The sequence below is a fragment of the Ornithodoros turicata genome, unplaced genomic scaffold (assembly GCF_037126465.1).
Source record: "Ornithodoros turicata isolate Travis unplaced genomic scaffold, ASM3712646v1 Chromosome17, whole genome shotgun sequence".
In the NCBI taxonomy this organism is placed as follows: domain Eukaryota; kingdom Metazoa; phylum Arthropoda; class Arachnida; order Ixodida; family Argasidae; genus Ornithodoros; species Ornithodoros turicata.
This window is the reverse complement of record NW_026999326.1, coordinates 2,138,999-2,154,756: the sequence shown is the minus strand read 5'-3', so window position 1 is coordinate 2,154,756 and position 15,758 is coordinate 2,138,999.

Here is a 15,758-nt window from a genome sequence, read left to right as displayed (position 1 = left end):
TATCTCATTACAGTGATTAGGTGATTACATGCAAATTGTGCAATAAACAATACATAGGCGAAACACGTAACACCATCCGTGAAAGATTTTATGGCCATAAATCAGATATTGTTAATAAACGCCAGTCACCTGTATCGCTACATTTTAATCTTCCGGGACATGATCTGCATACGCATATACTTATCACCATTTTAGAATCCGGGTACGCTAATGACATCAAACGCAAAAATCGAGAATCCTTTTTCATTTCGAAATTTGCAACGTTACAGCCGCACGGCATCAACGTGTACGGCGGTCCATTACAGTCCTTTACACTATGAGTCTATTTATTGTATTATCACTTGTCTGCCATTTTTCACATCATACACGATGATACACAATCAGTAAGACACCAACTCCGCGTTACTTTCCCAGAGTCTGGAAGCTCTTAGCCATCAAGGTGCTGTGTGTCCTCAATCCTTCGCCCTTGAGCCCTAATTCCCCGTACGCATTCTAAAGCCTTTTGTGCCAACTGGCTGCTGTGCCTATTCATGTGCTGTTCACTGGTTTCCTCCACGTACAACTCCGACTCGTCTGTATGTCTGTCTGACCTTGTCGAGCCACCTCCTACTGATTGCGTTTTGTTTTCCATTTTCATTTTTGTTGATATTTGTATCGCATTTATAGTTCTCTTCACCCTTACCCTTTTCTCTTGTACCATGGGACTTGGTGTTTTGATATATGCTTCACCACTTGTAACAGGTCCTCAAACCTGAAGAAGTGCAGCCTACTGCACGAAAGTCTTGTTTTTAATGTATATAGTAAACAGCTGATGCTCTTAACCGTCTTTGTTATTTTTGATTCTACTTAGATGTAGACGGTTTCAAAGTTATGTGCATCTACGCGGGTATGCAAAAGTCAATGCATGAGGTGCGGCCTAGTCGGACATTTTTCGTTTAACTGCAGGACCCCACAATGTAAAAGGTGTGGGGATTTCGGCCACTTAGCAGCGACCTGTACAGTTCTTATGCAGACGTTGTGGAGAAGACCACGCAACAACAACGTGCACCGTCACTACGTATGCTAGTGTAGCGTCCTCTACCACCGAACATGGAGACCTTCCAGATTTGGCAATGGACAGCAATAGCGAGGTCAGAGGTGAAAACGCCTCCGGGACTGTGCCGACTGAAGTTGGTATTCAGGTACAGAGAGACGAAGACGACACCTGCGTTACGACGGGCGTTACCGAAGACCAAAGGATGCCACCCTCGTTTCCTCAAGAAGAGGAACCAGAAGACGAAGAAATTGCTACGCAAAAGGGGCACGGAGCACGGAGCACTATATTATCTCTATGAGGAGCACGGACCGAGTAAAGAAGGAAGCACGTCGGATTTGCTGGCACCGGGGACTCTCGGAAATACACTAATAGAAGACGAGGAGACGACGGAGCCTCTTCAGGTGCCGGACAGTGCGATGGAGTACGAGCCAGCGGTGGGTGCATTAAAGCGGGGCCCGCCAACTTCAAAGGACTCTGTCTCATCAAGTGGTTCGGCTCCTTTTGGCATGCACAGTCTGCCTGGACGACTCGGTGAGCTTCCCAGTAGAGGAAGAGGGTTAAAAGAAGAGAGGTCAAAGAAGTCTTAAGTTATGGGTTGTAGTAGATGTAGAACAAGTTGGTACGGGATACTTGGCCTTATCTTACTGTGTGTCACATTCACTTTTGCTACATTAAATTGTAAAGGACTGAGGGCAGAACGGAAACAGAGGTACTTAAAGGAACTGGTGAATAGACTGAATATATATATTTTGTGCCTACAAGAGACGCACGTTTGTTGTGTAGAAGATGTGAAAAACTTTCAAAAGGTTACGAACTTTGTGTCTGTGCACAGTTTTGGAAGCAGAAGAGCACGCGGTGTTGCTATATCTCTATCTGGAAAGTTCCGGGGGATGATTAACAAGTTTTCGCGCGACGATGAGGGGCGTATCGTGACAGCTGATATCAGCTTAGATGGGAACGTGAGAAGAGTTATCTGCGTTTACGCGCCGGTGGAAAATGGGCCACGTAATGAATTTTTCCGCACTTTGGATGCTTTTATTATCGGTGCTAGCCAAGTTATCATCGCCGGAGATTACAATTGTGTTCTCAATGAGCGGTTCGATAGAACGGGAGGCCATACTGAGCCTCAAACTTGGAAAGCAAAAGAACTTATCCGTTTGGTGAATGCATGCGGGCTAACTGATGTGTGGTCCGAGGTACATGGTAATACAAGTGGTTTTACTTTTCACGCTCAGGGAAGAAGCGTGCGGCTAGATCGGTTTTATTTTTCAAAAGCATTGAGTGAAATGACAATGGATTGTGAAGTGTTTCAAGTGGGAAACAGTGCCTTGTATATGTCTGATCTCTGTATAGTGGTGTCTACGTTTAAAAATGAAAGTGGTTTTGGAAGGCTACCAAATCGGTGGCGCCTTAATGTCAATTTGCTGCGAGATAACGAGGTAGTCGACGACATTAAGACGTATCTATCAGAAAAGATAGAGAAAAAGAAGTTCACACATGAGTGGTGGGAGGATGTTAAAATGGGGGCCAAAGAAATATTTCAGAAATGGGGACGGAAAAGGTCGGCAGAAAGACGACATGCCATTTACTCCATCAGATGGGGTCTTAGGTATCTGAGAAGCACGGGGCTTGTGTCAGCGGTTCAGCAAGAAGCTTACAAAGAATTGCAGGAGGATCTTAACTCTTTGCTGGTTAAATCTTCTTGGGGAGTCAGGCCAGAGAGTGGCCAAGTAGTTCCCACTCTGCGGGAAGGTAACTCAAAACGGTTGCGTAGAGAGAGGCTAGGACTCGGTGCAATAATGGATGAAAATGGAACTAAGCAGGTTATGCAGGACGAAATTGAGGAAGTCTGTGTCAGGTTTTATGAGAAACTGTACTCTTCTCATGAGGTAGACGAAGAGGCTTGGCAGAAGCTCGAGAAGATGATCCCAAAGATCGATGGAGGCTATGAAATTTTTGAAAAAGAAGTTTGTACCAATGAGCTAAAGGAGGCGCTGTCTTGCCTTGCTGATGGTAAAAGCCCAGGAGCAGATGGATAGAGGCTATGCAAAATAACGCAACCCATCGCTATCACCATTACGCTGCGCCATTATGCGGACAACCCCTTGAGTTCCATAGTCGAGCCGAATCGAGCCACCGTAAGCCGACTCTGGCCCGTCCGCACGTCCGCGCCGTCCATGCCGTATGCTGTGGGTTTTACTTTCGCTTCGTATCGCATCGACGAAACATGTCGCGGCCGCAAATGGGCATTCCTGGCGGCGATAAGAATTGGACGAAGGATTTGTCACCAGTTCCTTTGATAACTGAAACGACGATCAAAGACTATTATGCTGGCAAATCGAATTCCCCGCGGCAGCTGAAGAAATCATACAACTTCGCTGTGGAGTCATACGTGGACATCAGCACTGTGATGACAAATGCGATGGATGTGAGGTAAGAACACGTATTTCCTTGTAGTATGTGGGCCTTGCACCTGTACAGAAGACGACGACGACGACCGCACTTTAACGATGATGATTGGAGTGTGTAGCGAAGTTAATATACCCCTACTTCATGCATGTAGACATGAGGAATATATCGCGTACGTGGTTCGATAGAAGCACGGCGTTGATTTCTAGCACGAAACCTTTTGCACACGTGAGAGCGCAGGTAACATACAACAGCTTCGACAGTATGTTTTCACGCCTTCGAAGTGAAACATACAGGACTAGTACGAGGACTAGGTTGTGCAAGAAAATGTATCTTAATTTGAGCACGTATGCCAACGTCTACAACAAAACTAATCAGTTACAGACATGCATTCATTTGAACGTTCTTGTGACGCGGATCGTGATATTGGGCCTTCCTTCCAACATTAGACGGACATTTTCCCGGCGCGCGAGCCGTCATTTCTCGACACAAAGAAAAGGAAAATAAGGTCAGGTTCCCGGAATGGGTCAAGGCCGCCAACCCGCTTTCCCATGCAGCGTGGTCTATAAATACTGGATCACGTAACATTTCAGAAACTCATATCTGATATATTTTTTTTTGTGTGTAATGTGTGTGCGTGTCAATTAGGTATGTGTAATTAGTACTTTTCCTGTAACTGACACAGAGTGAAATTTGCTTGTAATGTGCTTCTGTTAATGTCTGTGTCACTAAATATTCGTTTCGTAGGTCTGGCAAGGTATACGTGCGCGGCATGTGCTACAGGAGCCAGAACAAGAGTGGGCGGCCGTATGCAGCATATCTAGTGTTGCAGACAAGAACAAAAACTGTAGCAGAGTCGTGGTGCCAGTGCCCTGCTGGTGTTGCTGGGGCTTGCAGCCATGCCATGGCCCTACTCCGTGTAGTGTCCTTGCTACGAATCAAGGGTTTTGTCGAGGGTCCCTCTGAAATTTCCTGTACAGACCTGCCACAGTGTTGGCGTCGTCCAAGGAAAGCTGCAATGAGACCACTGAGTGTGCAAGAGGTGGACTGGAGGAAGCCTCGAGAAGGAGGGAAGCCAACACCAACATCTGTTCCGCTATTTGACCCACGAGCTGAGGACGAGAATGGGGAGGCTGTCAAGAATGCATTGAAAGGCTTTGCCGAACGTCTGGCGAGTAAAGGGCATCATTTTGTTTTCATACTTCAAGAAGGAGCAAAGGTACCGTTGACAGAAACAACGTTTGGTCCAGCTCCGCTGGGTTCGCCAGTGGTGTACCAGCAGTCCGACAAGCCAGCACGTCGAGAAGTGTAGCGGTCACTGAACATTAGAGCAGCAACAGCTGGAAGTGCCGTGCCAACAGAGGTCACATTGTTTGCGGACACTGTTACCCCATACAGAGTGCCAGCACTTCTAGACAAGTACCAGGCAGATATATTGAAGGTAATGAAATGGCACATGCTTTTGCTTATGCGCTCTATGTACTGTATTGATGAAATGTATCAGCCACTATGCCCAAGATGCAGTAACATTCAAATAACTCTGGACAACGTTGCTGATGTCAACGACGCTACCAGTTGCACCACCACAGCATCTTTCTCCTGAGTTATTTGAAATTCATATATATTCCAAACTGTGCGATATGTTTACACAGAAATGTGGTCTGCATCATACAGTTCGTTCCTTCAGTTCATTCCTTCATCTTTTTGCTGCTTTGCTGGTTATCTAAAGCTTCTACTTTTCCCTCTTTCAAGGACATCATTTTCACAAAGGAAGAGGCTACATGTCTCGAAAGAAACACACGTCAGCAGGCTAACAGTCACAACTGGCATTCGGCAATACGGTGGCGCCTTACTGCATCAAAATTTGGCCAGGTTTTACACCGTGGCGAGTGGACAGAGAAGGGCCTGACTAACGTAACTGCGCAACGTGATCTCTGCAAGGTGCGGGCTGTGGCGTATGGAAGGAAAAATGAGGACATTGCAGCACAGTCTTATGCGGATCTCATGAGACGGGTTGGGCATGATATAGTGCTGTCTCCAGCAGGCATCATTGTTGACCCAGGCTGTCCTTGGCTTGAAGCCACACCGGACAGATTTGTGTACGACCCAACTGAGCACACACCACATGGTGTGCTTGAAATCAAGTGCCCCTATTCACTTCGAGACAGTGAGCCCTCTTTGGCCAAGGACGAGATACCATACTTGTGCTTCGATGAGCATGGGCACCCAAAGCTAAAAAGGGATCACGAGTACTACTTTCAAATACTGGGACAAATGGGTTTGACTGGTAGTGAGTGGGGAGACTTTGTTGTTTGTTCGGAAAGGTGGGTAGCAGTCGAGAGAATCTACTTTGATTTGGGACGCTGGAAAGTTGTCAAGGAATCCCTATGGACCTTCTACTTCAATGTTATGCTTCCTCACTTGGCATCACATGCACAAAGAAAAGAACAGGCCACACAGTATGTTTAATGTTTGTAGTTTGTTCTACGTAATGAATATATTGTATATGCTGGAGGAGGTTTGCCAGTGATAGGTCTACAACAACAAAGTCTATACATTTCGTGCAATTTTTGATAGATGGTTAGAGCTAAAATGTTTGCACTGTGATATTTTTGGTAGTACTTTTAGTTGTTTATTATTTATATATTTAGTGTGTCCTCTGTGTAATTTGAAATGTTCTTCTTCTGTCAGTTTCTTTGGTGATATTTTAAATGTTTGTTGCATGGATCAGTTCATCTCCTCGTCTTTGATGGTGTTTTCAGAGACGTAACAGCAAATTTGATACCTGTTCTCTTCATTAGTATCATTTAGAATATATCTTGCAATATTTCCAGCTGTGACAGCTGTTCCCTAATGAAAAAAACAGCATAATGGAGCTGGGTGATTATTTATTAGGGATTTCCTACTTCCTTGTTAATCGTGTGTCATCAGTGTGTCATTCGAGCACAATATCTTGTGATATCTTGTACAGAATGGGACACATGTTCATGCTGTCTGTGATATATTACCATGGTGTTATCTCATAAATACAGTTCAGATTTACATGCAGCTCAAAAAAGGGAAACATCAGGTCAGGGGCCTTCGATATTTCGAAGACATACTGTTCTTCAACTGTGAACTGCCCTCATCATTGTCACTGTATTTGAAGTATTTTATTAAGAGATTATGTGCTAAGGAAATGTTAATATGGAGTCCCCCAACCCTTTAAATACAATGTCAGTGATAGGAACAGCACCCATTAGAAGAAGAGTATCTGTTTGGAATATAGTCAGCTCCCAACCCGAGGCTTTTGCTCCAATCTAGTTGGCTGCATTGCTGGAATGAAGCAATATCCTATAAAATGCACATATGTGCAATGCTGTGTCAGTAAAATACCTTTATTTCTGCCTGACTTTTTGTATTTCTCTTCATGCAAGTTTTATACATGGCTACCTTAGAATGAGATGCGCAATGTGTTTCCTCTATGCAGATGGTGTTGGGTCTGTACATTGTAACCATATAACCTACCATTCTCCTTCTGGTATTTTCACCACGTTACCGCGGGCAGTGGGGTAGAGTATCACTCATTGAGGTCAACACAAAAGTGTGTAAAATGCAAATATCTCAGTTTATTTATCACAGAAATACGCTGATGAAATTTAATGCACTGTCAATCATGTCCAGGTCCTGTATAGCATAAGTACGATAATAATTCGTGGCTTTACGTCGCAACACAACTATGATCATGAGCGAAAGAAATGGTCGTCGTCTTGATTTCAAAAGGCCATTGAATAATAATAATTCGTGGCTTTACGTCACAACACAACTATGATCATGAGCGAAAGAAATGGTCGTCGTCTTGATTTCAAAAAGGCCATTGAATAATAATAATTCGTGGCTTTACGTCGCAACACAACTATGATCATGAGCGAAAGAAATGGTCGTCGTCTTGATTTCAAAAAGGCCATTGAATAATAATAATTCGTGGCTTTACGTCGCAACACAACTATGATCATGAGCGAAAGAAATGGTCGTCGTCTTGATTTCAAAAAGGCCATTGAATAATAATAATTCGTGGCTTTACGTCGCAACACAACTATGATCATGAGCGAAAGAAATGGTCGTCGTCTTGATTTCAAAAAGGCCATTGAATAATAATAATTCGTGGCTTTACGTCGCAACACAACTATGATCATGAGCGAAAGAAATGGTCGTCGTCTTGATTTCAAAAGGCCATTGAATAATAATAATTCGTGGCTTTACGTCGCAACACAACTATGATCATGAGCGAAAGAAATGGTCGTCGTCTTGATTTCAAAAAGGCCATTGAATAATAATAATTCGTGGCTTTACGTCGCAACACAACTATGATCATGAGCGAAAGAAATGGTCGTCGTCTTGATTTCAAAAAGGCCATTGAATAATAATAATTCGTGGCTTTACGTCGCAACACAACTATGATCATGAGCGAAAGAAATGGTCGTCGTCTTGATTTCAAAAAGGCCATTGAATAATAATAATTCGTGGCTTTACGTCGCAACACAACTATGATCATGAGCGAAAGAAATGGTCGTCGTCTTGATTTCAAAAAGGCCATTGAATAATAATAATTCGTGGCTTTACGTCGCAACACAACACATATTGATCATGAGTGATCATGAGTGAAAGAAATGACCTTGTGTGGCCTCAATGTACACTATTTTGTGGCTCTTGCGTAATAAGCTTAGTTGCTATCTTCACTGAGCAAAGGACCCTGAAAGTTAGTCAAAATAACAGCAACAGTCCACATTTGGTTCAACACAGGCCCAAGGCTTAGTGGCACAATTTGCAACAAAGGCTTAGTGGCGCTGGATTCGTCGTTCAACGTGGATACGCAAGGAATCTATATCTTTCGTTTCATGCACTTGCGCTGCAGAGAATTCTTCATTACGAAGAAACGGGGGAATGTTTAAATGCACATTCTTTCTCTGTAGAATATCAGCAATTGTAAAACCCTTATCTGCCATGACAGAGTCACCTTCTTCGAAGGGCAGATCAAGGAATCCACTCCTTATGACACACTCTCTGTCAGACGTGCACCCTGTAAAAAGTTCCGACACAAAGCTGACAAGCCATTCGGAGCTATTCCACAAGTCCTTTGAAAGTGTTTGCACTTTTATATGTTGAATAGGTGCTCGACTGGAGACCTAATGAACTTGCTACTTCACTCCGAATCTCGGTCGCGTCGAGAATGACCCTTGTGGTCGGATACTTCTCCAGAAAGACCTTGGGCAGCGTTTGGTCCACCACAGAGCGAGACTGCCAGACTGGCAACTTTCCCAGCTTCACATACATGAAGTTTAGCCACGATGTGCAGATGCGAGACACTGTCGACTGGGAGATTCCAAAGCGCTCTGCAAGATCCTGCTCGAACAGCCCCAGGCGTAGCCTACCAGAACAAGAAATAGCTCACTCCTTGTTGAGAGTTTTCTCATCCTACCACATGCTACCTGTGGTGGTGTCTGCCCTTGCTTTTTCTGCCTCAAGATGTTGCAGCCATTTTCTCCTGGGTCGAGAAACTCATGCAGTGCATCAAATATATCTAAGCTTGGCAGTCCAGTGTAAAACTGAGTCCTTTCATCTGAGTGCAGAGCGAATCTACGTCGTAATCTTTTGGGACAGCCATCGTGTTCTTTCTCCAGCTTCATGAGTTCTAACTCAAGCTTCTGCTTCTCCTCAAGTGTCCGCCGAGCGTGTTCCTTCGCCAGAAACAACTCACGTCGTAAATTTGAATTTCTGCGTCTTTGTCCGCAAGCTCTCTTGTTAGCGAGTCCACAATGCTACCTTTGTGCAGCTGCAATTCTGATTTCTAGATTCTTCGGATTCCATCTGTTCCGGTTCTTCAAAAAGTGCTTCCGTCCGGGACTGTCTGTGGCACTGTACACCTGTACATCACCATCCTCAACATTTGAAGTACTGCTGCAATCGCCGTTGCTATTCTGTATTGTTGCAACTGCCGCTGGAATAGGGATGGCATGCGCTGTATAGTTGAATACAGAAGGCACGGCACTTTCTTTGAGACGAAGGAATCCGTTTGCGACATTTGAAAGGAAGTCGCATGGTAAAAAAATGTTTAGAGCACACGAACGTAGATTTCTTAACCTCAAATGACGCATCTTCTTTATCTGATGTGACTGCATTTATCCAGATACTCCTCCGATTCTCATCGTTCGGGAACCGGTAGTATGACACCTGCAGAGAGCAAAAAGCGAAGTCGCATTTATCCGCATAACAGTTGTCAGATTCTGGGACCTACCTTATTCCGTCTGTATCTCGGTAACCTCGCTGCTTACATCCATTTACGCAACAATGCGAAGGCATTTCGTAGCAGCAGCGTTACAGTAGCAGTTCGTGCAAATTTGCAGGTCCGTCCGTTTTGTCCGTGTAATGGCGGCGGATAGAGGAGCTTCGCGAAATGAACGATAGGTGGCTCTTTTATTTTGCATACGATCTATTGCTATACATTGAAGAGATGGACGGATTTTGTACTCGTTACCATAGGTCATGGGAGGACCTGATAAAAAGCTGCTCCGAAAAGGAGAGCCTCGAAACGATTCAATTATCGCTGCATTTCAATACGTCCTAGACATGGTCGTATTTCGGAGATATGGTGCAAATATGGAAATTCAAGATGCGAGAACTTGTATGCCGAATCTACAATAGTTATAAAAATATTTGCACGTCAACATCGGAAGGGACCCCTGGGATTGGTGGTGGAGTTTTTGAGGTTTGCTAACGAAGAATTGAATACACTAGACCAAACGTAATTGTAATCATTGCAATGGGCATTGCATTAATCAAGAAAGCAATCAGATCAAATTTTCATATACAAGCTGTCTATATCGCACGATTCATTACGGATTTGTTGAAGTTACACCTAACGGTTGAAATGGAAAGTACATAAAAAATCTTATCACGTGATATATTCCACCCTAGAGCCTCTACACATTTATTTTATTCTACCAGTCAATGATGTCGAATGAACAGAAGTTCAATATTGTCGTGCAAGGTCTGATGTATCATCACTTATTGAAACTCAACAAACATATCAATTGCGTGGACCACCGGACGATTTTCATCTAATACTCTCTTGTACGCCATTCAAGAATCTTCATACAAAGAAAGGAAACATCAATAAGAGACAATCAATGTCGAGGATAGTAAAAGTTACGAATATTTTTCGAACGAAATTTACTTAAAACTCGAAGAAGTGGTCATCCGCGTCGTCGAACCCGTTTCCGGAAGAAAGCAACACGCTCGCGTGGGGTGCCGCGTTAACGCGTTGGGCGCCGAATCGCGCTCGGTTTCGGAAGGGTGTCCGGGAAACGCTGCCCGGCGTGTTGCCGAAACGCATTCGACGACGCGGATGACCATTTCTTCGAGTTTTAAGTAAATTCGTTCGAAAAATATTCGTAACTTTTACTATCCTCGACATGGAGAATTCACATTACGTTATAGAGTATATAGAAAATATTAATACACTCGATTAAATTCTCTGTCATCGTGAGAGTTCTTAAAACCTTCGCGTATCAAAGTGAGCCAGCTAAAGCTGTGAAATTACACTTTCTACAACTCAGTTCGTAAATTGCGGCAGTAGTTCAAATTTTAATTAAACACTTACTCATGTGTGATAGTCACACTGCTCCGGAATGTGATCTGATAAATTTTATCAATTTATGTACAAACAAATATGTTGTATACAATGTGTGACCATATATGGACAGCTTTTTAATCTATATCTTAAAAAATTGTAAGAAAGAGTGTACAGTTTTGACTTTGAAAATTTAAACAAGAACCTTTGCTGTTCTAGTTGCGTTTTGTTTCATTATGTGCTAAAATCTTCTAAATTAAAGTATGCCCTTTCCATTTCTAGTGCCTCATATGCGTGACATAATGAATAGACTCATAGTTTTTCAGTATGGCTAATGAAAAACCTCGGGTACATTCTGTGAATTGGAGCTACGTTTATGTGTGCTGCTTTGATTAAGTTTGCAAAAGGAATATTTACTTATTATAATTACATATCTTCCATTGTGTTTATGCATATGCTCATCTTCATTGTATAGTGGTTTTCTGGTGACAGTTGTGTGATTCGATTCTCCCAAATCTTATTGGAACTGTGTGCCGCATGTTATATGATGATTGGAATTGTAGACTCCGCCTGCACGTCATGCTTGTCCATCACTTGCATCGCGTCATTTGATAATAGATTCCTTTCAATATAGTATTGTCAACTGTTCAGTCGTTTGAGAAAATATATACACTGTGCAATTTAATTCATAAATAAGCTTACGCAAAATATTAGTGATCCTCTTTGTAAACAAAGATTCATGTAACATACCTCTAAATTTCAATTAGCGATTCTTCTACAATTCTTTCCTTCGGGTGTCGGTGTTGTATAGAGTGTGGTCGTGTAAAATCTCTTTGGTTGCCAGCGCTGGTGCCATGCGAAGGTCCTTGTACATAGTGTGGAATGAACGTCTCCTTAGCAATCTTCAATCTAATCATAAGCTGTTTTCGTTGCTATGTGTAGAATACATTACAATGATGTCAAAGAATACATTTATTATTTCAATTTTACACTTGTTTATTTCGATAAATTACAGTTCTATTCCAAACTCTGAAGTTTCCGTTTGTTGTCTTGATTGATGAATTCCGAAGACATCAAGTAGTTTATTCCGATTATTGGGCGCTTGAATCCAGCGTTGATTAACACAGGTGATATGTTGTCGCCGTGTTTGTATTGCTTCAACAACTTGCACTTTGTTGCGATGAACTTGCACAGTCTCTTATTGATGTTTCTTTTCTTTGTATGAAGATTCTTGAATGGCGTACAAGAGAGTATTAGATGAAAATCGTCCGTTGGTCCACCGCAATTGATATGTTTGTTGAGTTTCAATAAGTGATGATACATCAGACCTTGCACGACAATATTGAACTTCTGTTCATTCGACATCATTCACTGGTAGAATAAAATAAATGTGTAGAGGCTCTAGGGTGGAATATATCACGTGATAAGATTTTTTATGTACTTTCCATTTCAACCGTTAGGTGTAACTTCAACAAATCCGTAATGAATCGTGCGATATAGACTGCTTGCATATGATAATTTGATCTGATTGCTTTCTTTATTAATGCAATGCCCATTGCAATGATTACAATTACGCTTGGTCTAGTGTATTTCAATTCTTCGTTAGCAAACCTCAAAAACTCCACCATCAATCCCAGTGGTCCTTCCGATATTGACGTGCAAATATTTTTATAACTATTGTAGATTTGGCATACACGTTCTCGCGTCTTGAATTCCATAATTTGCACCATATCTCCGAATACAACCATGTCTAGGACGTATTGAAATGCAGCGATAATTGAATCATTTCGAGTCTCCTCTCTTTTCGAAGCAGCTTTTTATCAGGTCCTCCCATGACCTATGGTAACGAGTACAAAATCCGTCCATCTCTTCAATGTATAGCAATTGGCTGTTCTGTTTTGTAGTGTGCCTCGACACTTAATTAAATCATATCGGTGCTAATTTTATTTATTACAAATTAATTATGTTATCGCGTTTAGAATGTTATTAATATCCACCTGTCGTGAGAATTATGAAAGTCAATTTACAAAAAAGATGTGATGAGCGAGAAAAACGCGAGCTTTCAACGCACTAGAACCCTCAATTCCCGGCTTGAGTTGTTGGAGTTAGTTTATGACTTTGATCACGACCATTGTGGGATCCTCCTACTCCCTGCGGGCGTAACCCTGGCGAAGGACATGGGAGCTCAGCTTCCCTCTCTCACTTTTTTTTTTTTGTTGTTGGTGGGCTCTGAATGAAAAAGATGTGTTCCTGTGATGTATCGCCCTGCTTGTTCAGAAAGTGTTTCCCTAAATTAATTTACTGCTTTGAGTTTGCTTCAGGTGATCGCTCAATTGATATTAATAAAAATATTCTACCAGTTGGGAAAGTATTTTTAAGTTGTGTGCATTGATTTTCACTGTAGCAAACTTTTACATTAATTTGCATTTCAGATGAGTTGTTTGTTTGTGGCTTCTGCGTGTAGAAATTACTATTGCAAAGTTATCATAAAACGATGTAATTAAATTTGATTCTCGTTTTCGAATGAGTATTGTTTCTATCAATGAATAAATTTGACTTTCTCTTTTTGTTTCAGATATTCACTCGATTGATATTTTGTGAGTTGAGAATAATGTATGCATAATAGTTGTTTCAGATCTGAAATACATTAAAATGCAGCGTTTCTCGTTTTGGTTGAGTATTGTTTGCGCCGATAATATTTCTCGTTTGCTTAGATAATGTTTCTCTAAAACCAGTTTGCACTGACATAAAAGTCTATTCTTAGATTTTTTCTTTTTGTGTGCTATTGTTTGTTGATAAAATTCTTATTGTGTTCTTGAGAATCGAATAATTCCAATGTCTATTTGCGATCAATAAAAAATTTCGTCTCTGTACACCGGTCCTAAGAATATTTCCTTTTAGAGGAAAGAATGTGAAAAATGGAGAGGGTTTCCCCACCCCGTAGATTTACAACAGATGTGCGGGTTCTTCGCTTTGGGCTGTATAGAGGGAGAGAGTGACCCCACCGAGCTCAAGTAGCAAAGATTGGCTGTACTGTGTAAAGCTTGTCTGTACTGCATGTGTTGGATATCTCCGTCAAGGTAATGTTTATAGTGCCCGAGTAGGACGAAAACTATATATTGTTAGGTCGTAAGGATGATTTTATGATAGTTCAAAAGATATATTATTTCATTTCAATTTATTAAATTTGTAATGTTTGATAGTTTGTTTCGCTATTATTTTCCTGTGTGTTGTTTACATGTTGGCAGATGCATCATTCAAAGCGTTTCTCTGCTATTCATCAGTGCATGTTTATCGTTTTGATAGATTGTTTTTCAATTATTTTCTGTTGTGTACCTCTTGTTTGCTTTGGTGCATTTGTTTGGTTCTCTATTAGCTGTTGATTGTATTTCTCACCATTTCATTGCATGTACCTATTGTATACGTGTGGATGGTATGCCGTTCAAAGTGGTCTCTACTATTCAGTGCTAGCTCCGTGTTAATGTCGTTAATGTTAAACTTTTTATAATAAAACTTTTAATTTTGATTGTAATCATATTGATTAAAAATATCTTCGTTGATTAAATGTGTCATAATGGAAAATTAGCTGTTGTGCATGAAGTTACGTACATCTGTCAGAACTTTGTAATTAAAACTCTGCTAGGGTGCTCACGTATAATAATGTTAGACTTTTTATAATAAAACTTTTAATTTTCATTGTAATCGTATTGATTAAAAATATCTTCTTTGATTAAAATGTGCTACTCCTTCTGCTTGCTGCTCCTGTGCTGCTCCTTCTGCTGTGATTATATCACTAATAAGAAATTGTGATACCCCTTCAATGCTATTGCATCAGATTTTTGGCTAAGTTTTTCTCCTTCACACAGAGTCATAACATAATTCCTGACACTAATGACTTTAATAAATATATTTTCACTTGTACTTTTGTGTATGGCTATCCTTTGCATGTAAACCGCCTACTGCACACCTGTTGTAGCTGGAAAAAAAATTGCGATTGAAGTCGGCACAGATTGAAAAATGACGAAAGAAGTCGGTCTAGGCTGAAAAATGTGAGCAGGTAAGCGCGCATCGCGTGATTACCACTAATAAAAAATATTGTGTACGATGTGTGATACCCCTTCAATGCTATTGCATCATACCTTTAATAAGTATAATCTTTGTTACGTGTATTGCATTGTATTGTGTTTCTTGTGCTTCAGGTTTTTGGCTGGGTTTTTCTCCTTCACATAGAGGCATAACATAGTTCCTGACACTAATGACTTTAATAAATATATTTTCACTTGTACTTTTGCGTATGGCTATCCTTTGCATGTAAACCGCCTACTGCACACCTCTTGTAGCTGAAAAAAAAATTGCGATTGAAGTCGGCACAGATCGAAAAATGACGAAAGAAGTCGGTTCAGGGTGAAAAATGTGAGCGGGTAAGCGCGCACGCAGCCCTCCGGCCAAGCTCCGCCCACCGGTAAGAGCCTCCACCCGAGCGCCGCTTGCCGCGCACAGGAAAAAATCGCGAAAAAAAGTCGGCGTGACGGTGGCGCTGCCCTGGTGGCTATGTCTGAGTTTCTCATCCGGCCTCACGCCCAACATAATATTACTACTCGCGTACATGCCCGACCATGGTCGGCGTTGTCAAGCCCGTACCCGGCCCGGGCTCGGTGGCTGAAACCCGAGCACTGCCCAGGCCCGCATAAAAACGCAAAGCCC